Source organism: Cryptomeria japonica, chromosome 3 (assembly GCF_030272615.1).
Source record: "Cryptomeria japonica chromosome 3, Sugi_1.0, whole genome shotgun sequence".
Taxonomy (NCBI): domain Eukaryota; kingdom Viridiplantae; phylum Streptophyta; class Pinopsida; order Cupressales; family Cupressaceae; genus Cryptomeria; species Cryptomeria japonica.
In genome coordinates, this window is record NC_081407.1 from 756,282,086 (window position 1) to 756,291,652 (window position 9,567).

At 34.1% G+C, this 9,567-nt stretch overlaps 1 pseudogene; it reads left to right on the plus strand.

Moving 5' to 3' along the window:
• The first annotated feature begins 8,095 nt into the window (after positions 1-8,095).
• LOC131034780 (probable UDP-arabinopyranose mutase 2) lies at positions 8,096-9,231 on the plus strand (annotated as a pseudogene).
• The last annotated feature ends 336 nt before the right edge of the window (positions 9,232-9,567 follow it).

A 9,567-nucleotide genomic window follows, 5' to 3' on the forward strand; every position in this document is an offset into this window, starting at 1 on the left:
TCGGTCAGATAACATAAATTCATAAACATTAAAATCAATTATGATTCCAGATCCAATAAATGTTGGCCTCTAATACCAATAACCTTTACTAAACCATGTCGGCCTGCATTGTCGATGACCAAAGAAATCCTCTTATCCTGTCGGTGCCGGTGTCGGTGAGTATTTGTGAAGTGTCTACCAGTACACCATAGAATCAAAACATGAAGCCGGAACACAAAATCAAGTTGCCATCAATGACAACATAGTGAAACCAACCAATAGAGTGTCAATTGTGAATAGTTACACGTCCCATCAGTGTACAATTTATGGGAGTAGATGCCAGACTACCACTACAAAGGATGTGGTGTTGACTGATGATTTGATGGATATGGTGTATGGTGGTCACACGCAGACACAGGTGTGTTCATTTGAATTGATTACATTTTATTTATCAATCTTTTAAAACTTGTAAATGTAAATGAATTTTCATTTATATATCAATTTAAATTGTATAAACAATATGCATTTCAGGATGTAGCAGCGGGTGTTAATACACCATTTGATATTCCTCCCACACTTGTTGTAGTTGTAGCTTCGATGCCTGAGGTATAAATTTTTGTAACATGTTAAAATAGAATAGTACCTTGAATTAAAAAAAAAAAATTATAAGATATACTAACTCTCTTTAATGTATATTTATTTTGCATTGTATAGGTGTTGTCAGGGGATCAAATGTCCTAGATTGATAATGTCACACTCTCAGCCATCAATTTTGGCCTAGAAAGCTATGTAGTCAATGAGTCTCCTATTGTGTTTTAGCAGTATCCTCAAGGATGCCTAAACGTCAAAAGGTAATTGAACACATTTTTAATTGACACAATTATTTAAAAAAATTGAAATTGCCTTAATTGGAACTTGTAGATTGATTAGTCTTTTTTGTCTCTTTTATATACAACAACAATTGGGATTTGTAGAACTAATGAATGCACCTGATATGCTAGAGGATCAAGAGAGGGAAGAGGTATGTATCTCTACTTTATTTTCTTAATTTGATGATTATATGCATATGTACATGTGAACATTAGAGACATTCTAATCTTATCATTTTTCATATAGGACATAGCCATAGTTGCTTCATCAATGACGAGCCCTCCTAAGTCTACTCGAGAAGGATCCCAAGTTCCAGTACACTTTTGTTCTATATATTATAGTTTTTTAGTGTTTATAATCTATTTATGTTATTACCTTGTATTAATTATATTTAATGTAATACTTATCATTGTATTAATTGTATTTAATCTTATCATTTTTCATACAGGAAATAGCCATAGCTGCTTTGTCAATGGGGAGCCCTCCTAAGTCTACTGGAGAAGTATCTCAGGGTCCAATACACTTTTGTTCTATATATTGTATATTTTCAGTGTTTTTAATCTATATATGAACTATTACCTTGTATTAATTGTATTTAACCTACAATAGGCCCCTTCTCAATTTGGACATAACGTGGATCCACTCAAGTTCCATTTTAACAAGGCTCCTAAGTCTGACAAGGCAAGGAAAGAAAAGATGGTAGATCCTTGATCAACAAATGAGGTAACCTATGTTGCCAGTGGGTCAACATCCCTCGTGGGGATTAATGACATGGTTTAACAACCTCTTGTGGATTCTATAAGTCTAGTGGTTGTATCGAGCATTGACAGGTTGATCTTTTGGTGCAACGACAACCCTAGCTTGTAACAATTGGTATCAAAGCTTGGTCACAGGTTAGAATCATGTAGGCCATGGCGAGTGATGCTAGGAGGGGGATTGTTGGTAGTGGGTCAGTGTCCCTCACGGGGATTCGCGACATGGTTTAACAAAATCCTGTGGATTCTATAAGTCTAGTGGTTGTATCGAGCATTGACAGGTTGATCTTTTGGTGCAACGACAACCCTAGCTTGTAACAACCTACAATTAAATTGCAAAGAAATTATAGTTGAATGTATAGCTATGTTGATATTTGTGAAATATTTTGTACAAAAGGATTCTAACTTGGCTTTTGAATTGTGGTTATGCATCCATTTACAGAGCCACATACTACATCAAAGAGGCTCCATTTTGATGATCCGCCACAACTATAGGATCATATAGTGTTAGTTGTGATCATCGAAGGAACAATACATCTAGATATAATCTACATTTTTATTGTATATCAATCTGGATATGGCATATGCCATATTTTTTTAAAAAATTATTAACTTGGCATATATGCCATTTTTTGTATACATACACAATTATTTTGCATTTTGATATATTTAAATGTTGACATTCAATCCAATAAATGTGCATTGTGTTCATTATTGTGCATTTTGTTGATATTGTTTTGATATTCAATACATACACACTTTTTCATTGTGTTCATTATTGTGTATTTTGATATATATAAATGTTTTTTTATAATTGATATAGTTAATTTTTGCTCAAACAAAGACATACAATTCATTATTTGAGCAATATATCCAAAGTTATCAACAAAATAAGTGTTAATGACAACAAACAAGCTTACAAAATTGTAATAAAAGAGCCTCCAACACACAATCATTAAAATTTGTCTCTACCTAAAATATTAGTTGAAAGCTAGGTATTGTCAAAACCAATGGCTTGCTAATCAATTACTTCAGCTAAACAAATGTCTTTTGTTGAATTCTACCCCATATAAAAGACTTAACAATTTCCATCACAGAATATGAAGCATTGCAACTCTGGAATATGATTTGATAAGATTTTTTAAATATTGAACTACCCCTAGAAAACTCCATGTCTCAATCACATTGAAAGTCTTTGATCACTTCAAAATAGTTTCCACTTTTACTAAATTCCTAAAAATAGCTAGATCCTTGTCTGATAAATTTTGATCACAGCTACTCCATAGACTTGGCTAATCTTTGATATTTGACTTAGATAACTATTCAATGTATTTGGTGACTACCCTTTTATAAATTTACATAAATATTTACCTATGTAATCAGCAATATGAATGTAAACAACAAAATTCTATTTTCTACAATCATGGGTTACAATGAAATAAGGTGATTTGATAAGCTTTCTGATGCTCACAATGGTCAAATTTGGTTTTTTTTCTTATTTTGTGTTGTTTCATCTAAATAAGGTCATTTGAGACCATTAATGATCATTTGGAGTCATTTGTGAAAGTTTGGGGTCATTTGGATAAAATAAGTAGAAGTTGCTCAGTTGTTGTCAAGGTTCCAAGATAGGCTAAATTTGATTTCATTCATCATGGCCATGAACTAGAAAAACTAGCGCATCTAGGTGGGAAATTTTATGGTAGACATGCTCTCGTTGTGCCTCCTAGCTCACTGGAACATCCAGAGCCATACCCTACCGACGTGATCTGTCAAGTGTCCTAAGTCCAAAAAATTGTCAAACTTTGATGGACTATTTCTCACAATCCAGGATGCATACGATTGACCTTTTTGAATATATAACATCATGTGAGGCCTGTCTATAACAACCTATCTTAGTTTTTGAAGACTCAAAGCCATTTTCACATGGTATCATTTCAGTTGGTGCAAAAATAGTCAAATGCATGCAATGCAAGGTTGCAAGATAGGCTAAATTTGATTTCATTCATCACGGGCATAAACCAATAGCATGAGTGCATCTAGGTGGCCAAATTTATGGTAGGAATGCTCTTGTTGTGCCTCCCATCTCATTGGAACATCCAAAGCCATACCCCACCAGCACGATCTCTCAAGTGTCTTAAGTCAAAATAATTGTCAAACTTTGATGGATTGTTTCTCACAATACATGACACATACTATTAATTTGTTTGAACCTATAGGGTCATGTGAGGCCCATCCACAATGACCTATCTTGGTTTTTGAAGACTTGGAGCCATTTTCACATGGCAGCATTTTTTCAGCTGGTGTGAAAATCGTTAGATGCATGCAATGCAAGGTTGCAAGATAGGCTAAATTTCATTTCATTTGTCATGGGCATGAACCAACAACACAAGCACGTTCTGGTGGGTAGGTTTACGATAGGCATGCTCCCGTTGTGCCTCCCATCTCGTTGGAACATCCAGAGCCATGCGATAAGCATACACATGTACTCATAAATAGTCATAAATTAGGTCATGTACTCATAAATAGTCATACAAAATTTCAAGTAAAATAAAAAATACAAAATACATCACAAAATTCCATTTATGCATAAATTTACATATACAAAAATTGACATATAGTAAAAAATTGCCTCTAAAAATGGACAAATCGGCTCTTGGCTATTTAAATATACAAAAAAATATTTACAAATCAGCTCATGGGCATTTATATATAATTTGGCATTTAAATATATAAAATCCAACTTATGATCATCTAAATATACAAAAATTGGCATTTAAATATGTACAAATCAGGTCATGGCCATTTAAATATACAAAATTTTGCCTCTAAATATGAACAAATTAGCTCATGGGCATTTCTATATACAAAAAGTGAATATAGAACAATTTATTGATGATATATACAAAATTATCAAGATCATTCTACCCTGAACCATAGAATCATTGTAATGCTCCAACAATTGAACACTTGTAGATGACCCAAAATAAATCAACTGAGCCTTCTGGATTGGCTTTAACCCGTATTGTGTCAAGTATTGCCTTGTGGTCAGATTCAGGAACTTTCCGTAATTATTGTTATGAGGTCTACCATGATACTTAATCAATTGAATATTTGTTTCAACAATAAGGTTGGAGAAATGAAGAATATGTCTATGTGTTTCAAAGTCCTCAAACAACCAAACTTCCAAATTCTATATAGGGTATCTCCTAAGCCATGTGTCTGTCATGACAACAGACTCTATTGGGTACTCAATAACCTCTCCACAATGATTGTGGTTGTCAATTTTCTTTTAGGCTCAATACAACAATTGAAAAAGTAATATGTTCCTTCTTTAATGTTCTCTTCTGCAACAACTGCATACACGTGACCTACATTTTATAAAATGATAATTAATACCAAAAATAATGTGTAATGTAACAAAATGAGCCAAAAAAATTCTTGCAAAAAAATAAACCAAAAAAATCACCTGGTTCCACTAGGTCAGATACATGGTCGAAATCCATTGATGCTTCCATTTGGTTCAATTGCAGTGCTTTGGAAATTTTATATGTATCAATTCGAACCAATGATCTACAAGACCATTTGTAAAACCGTGCTTCACATTCTTTCCACAAAAATTACATAAATGAAGAGAAAAAATATACAATCTATCTAGTATAAATTACTAGTCAACTTGCATTTGAACTTCTAAATGAGTTCATTTCAGTCGATCCTGCAACTGTACAATGATCTTGATAGTTTTCAATATTAGATTCACTGATCAACCAAAAATATATATGAACCATTGGCATGCCTGCATTACCTAGTCCCATTGTAGAGTTACACCATCGCACAATTGTTGCTACATATATCAACTCAGCACCACCTTCGTACTTCAATTCTTCTCTAGCTAGGGCTCTTTTTACATATGCTCCTGCACGATGGTGCTCCCCCTTTCCATGTCCAGCCTCAGTCAAATTCCAAAAATATTGTACACCACTTGTTAGTTGTCACATGCATCCTATTCAACCAATAGAACATCCTTGCATTCTTGAATTGTGAGGTGCAATTATCTAACTATATTATGTGTTGGTTGTATCATATGTTTCTTTCCCTTAAATTATCATAGAAAACTTTAAATCATCCTTGCACAAACTCTGATGAATGAATACAATCATTACTTATGTAAAAGTGATACTCTCTTACAACCTTTCTATCCTCCTTTGTGCTATCATCTGCATGAATGAATGTTATGTGTGCAAAAATAGAAACTTGTGTAGAATTGTAATACATAGATTGCACTTCATTTTGAGGTTGTATTATATAATTTTTAATGAAATCAATGATAGAGACAATGGTATCAAGAGGAAATGCATCCTTGCATAACTTGAATTTCTCATCTAACCACTGAGATTTATATGTATGCATTATGTACTCATAAACTAGTTTCTCTTGAAATTTTTTCATAAATTCAGCTACACATATATCATTTTTCACTAACTCACATCTCTTCAATTCTTTTCCATCTTTAACCCCATAGGTGACTGTCTTGTATTTTTCAAAAGAAACTAGTTTCTTACCAATTTCATGTGTGCTCTCCAAATGTACACATCTTGGTAAATATTGCAAACCACCACATGTAGCATAAGAACCTTTCAGACACATCATCTTATAATAAATGCAACCATCATGTCTTTTACATAGCACACTTGAAATAAATTATCTTGGTGACTTAGTAGGTTCTTGTATATTGCATTCCTACAAAAAATCATTAGAGTGCAAAGTACAACATATATGACAATAAATATCATAGTGCATGGAAAATTCAATATGCATCCTACAACAACACATGGTGCATACATGATTAAGCTTAACATAAAAAGGTTTTTCCATTTCAAGATTTTTTTGACTAATTCTTATTTCAAGAAACTTTTGAAGGAATCTTTCATTAAATTTTGTTTGAGTCATATCCAAATAGTGTTCGGGATGTGGCTCACGATTTCTAGATCCAATTCATCTTCTAACAACATCTCTTTGGTTAGGCGAAACCCTTGTGTTGTCATGCCAAAAAAAATCAATTAATGTTCTTAGTGCATCAACAAAAACCTTGTCTTTGCATGGTAGTCTACCCAAGAATGGCAAAAGGGAATTATTGTTAAGATCCTCTATTTTGTCCCGCCTCTTTAATGCTTTACGTAATGTTGTTTTACTTATGTTTAATGACTTACTTGTTTTTCTTATCAAACGATCTTTTTTTATTTTCTTGTTCATTATGGTTGATGTAATAACACGTCGAGTAACATTATAATCTTTAGTACGTGATTTTGAATGAATAGCTTGATATGCATCAAATAGATTTCTCACAATAGTTCTTTCACTATCATTTTCCAATGATCTCAGGCCTAGAATTTTCATTTTCTCTCTAAATTCAAAATTTTAATCATTTCAACAATTAATTGGAATCTTCCAATTTGATTTAAGTTTTCAAAATAGTGTTTCCATATTCTTTTAACCATTCTTCTACAGGTTCATTCGTTTATTTTATTGGGCATTGGCTTCAAAATATTTTCATTGATGTTAATTAGATACTTAGGTTTCTTACAAATAATTCTAGGAGGTGTTAACATTGGTGCATTGCATGCATTAGGTACATTCATCGCATCAAATAGAGTTATTGTGTGTTCATCATTTAATTGATTATTCATTGTTCTCTCTTCTTCAATTGCATTAGGTTCATTCGGTAAATCAAATGTTGTTGGTGCATCTTTATCATTTGTTTGATTATTGATTGTGATTTATTCTTCAATTGCATTAGGTTCATTTGGTACATCTAATTGAGATGTTTTGGATGACATACCTTCTTGTCCCATTGTTCTTAGTTCACGTAATTTCTTCATACGCTACCTTTGTCTTTCATTTTTAGCCTCTCGTTGTTATATTGTTCCTCACTTGTTCTTTCCCATCGTTAATAACAATTTTCCTAAATAAAATCATTTTTCTCTAATTAGAACAACAGCTCAATCATTTGAAATAATGCAAAACAAAATTTCCCCTACTTTTACATATAAAACTATCACAAAATCGTAGTGTTAGTTCTAGTGGGGCCTTCAACGACTTCAAAAAATCCTTTTGCAGTCATTGACCAAATAAAAATATGTGTAAGAAACGCGTACGAGTTATGTTTACTTAACTCGTACGGGTAATTAGTCCCTAAAAATACCCCAACAAGACAACATTCATAATTACCATAACCCGTACACACTTTTTATGTTAAAAACTGCAACCCCACAGAGTTGTGGGCCCCCTCCCCAAATCCCTTTCTAGCCCCATTGGGCTGTGGGCCCCCCTCCCCAAATCCCTTGCAGAAGCCGGTGGAGATTTGGGGAGGGGGGCCGTCAGCCTTATGGGGTCCCTGCCCCCCATTTTTAAAAATAAAATTAATATTAAATAATACAAAATTAAGAATCTGCTGTTCTGAGGTGGGTACAGTTTGATTTTGCAAGACCAAGAATATGGCAGGCCCGACTCCCACCCCTCTTCTCAAGGATGACCTTGATATAGTGATACCCAGGATTAGGAACTTAGATTTTATGGAGATGTCGAGGCCATTTTTTTACCAATACCATTTGATCATAGTGCAGGATGGAGATCCAACCAAGTTTATTAGTGTGCCTGAGGGCTTCAATTACGAGCTCTACAATAGGAACGACATCAACAGGATCCTCGGCCCCAAGGCCTCCTGCATCTCCTTCATGGACAATACTTGTCGCTACTTCGGTTACATGGTCTCCAAGAAGAAGTACATTTACACCATTGATGATGATTTCTTTGCTTCTAAAGACCTGTCCGGGAAGGACATAAATGTTGTGGAACAACACATAAAGAACTTGCTCTGCCCCTTAACGTCATTTTTATTCAATACCCTGTATGATCCATAGAAGGAGGGAGCGGATTTTGTTCGTGGGTACCCTTTTAGTATGCGCCATGGAACGCCCACTGTTGTTTCTCATGGTCTCTGGTTTAATATACCTGACTACGATGCACCCACTCAGCTCATTAAACCCCGGGAGCATAATACCAGGTTTGTCGACTTGTTTCTTACAATTCCAAAGGGCACATTATTCCCTATGTGTGGGATGAATTTGGCCTTCGATCGTGAGTTGACTAGTCCCGCAATATATTTTGGTCTAATCGGCTATGGCTAGCCCATTGGTCGCTACGATGACATGTGGGCAGGCTGGTGTGTTAAGGTGATATGCGGCCATTTGGGTTTGGGTGTGAAGACAGGATTGCCATACATTTCGCACAGTAAGGCGAGTAACCCATTTGTCAATTTGAAGAAAGAGTACAAGGGAATATTTTGGCAAGAGGAGAAAATTCCCTTTTTCCAATCAACAACCCTTCCCAAAGAGTGCACAATTGTGCAGAAATGCTATATTGAGTTGTCAAAGAAAGTCAAAAATAAGCTTTCTAAAGTAGATCCATACTTTCAGAAGCTAGGAGATGCAATGGTCACATGGATTGAGGCTTGGGATGATCTCAACCCCCCTAAAAAGGAGGAAAATGGAGTTACCAATGGTCCAGCTATCTCATCTAAGTAGGGAGGAATGGATCTGCGATTTTTTAATGGAGGCCATTATTTTGTTGAGAAGTGTGATGAGATGATTACATTTATTTCGGGTATTCTATTGTAGTTAGAATTTTTCAATTTTAGTAAAATAGATCGTAGTTTTGACAATGTTTGGCTCGTTAGATGTCAAGTCTGCCAAACTATTATTTTCCATTTTTTATCAATGTCAATGCTTTGAATGCTTGGATAAAACAAATAATATAAAATTAAAATAAAAATAAAAATAATATAAAATAATTAAAATATACATTAAAATAAAATAAAAACAATATAAAATAAATAATATAAAATAATTAAAATATAAATAAAAATAATATAAAATGGGGAGGGAGGGAGAGAGGGAGGGGGAGGAGA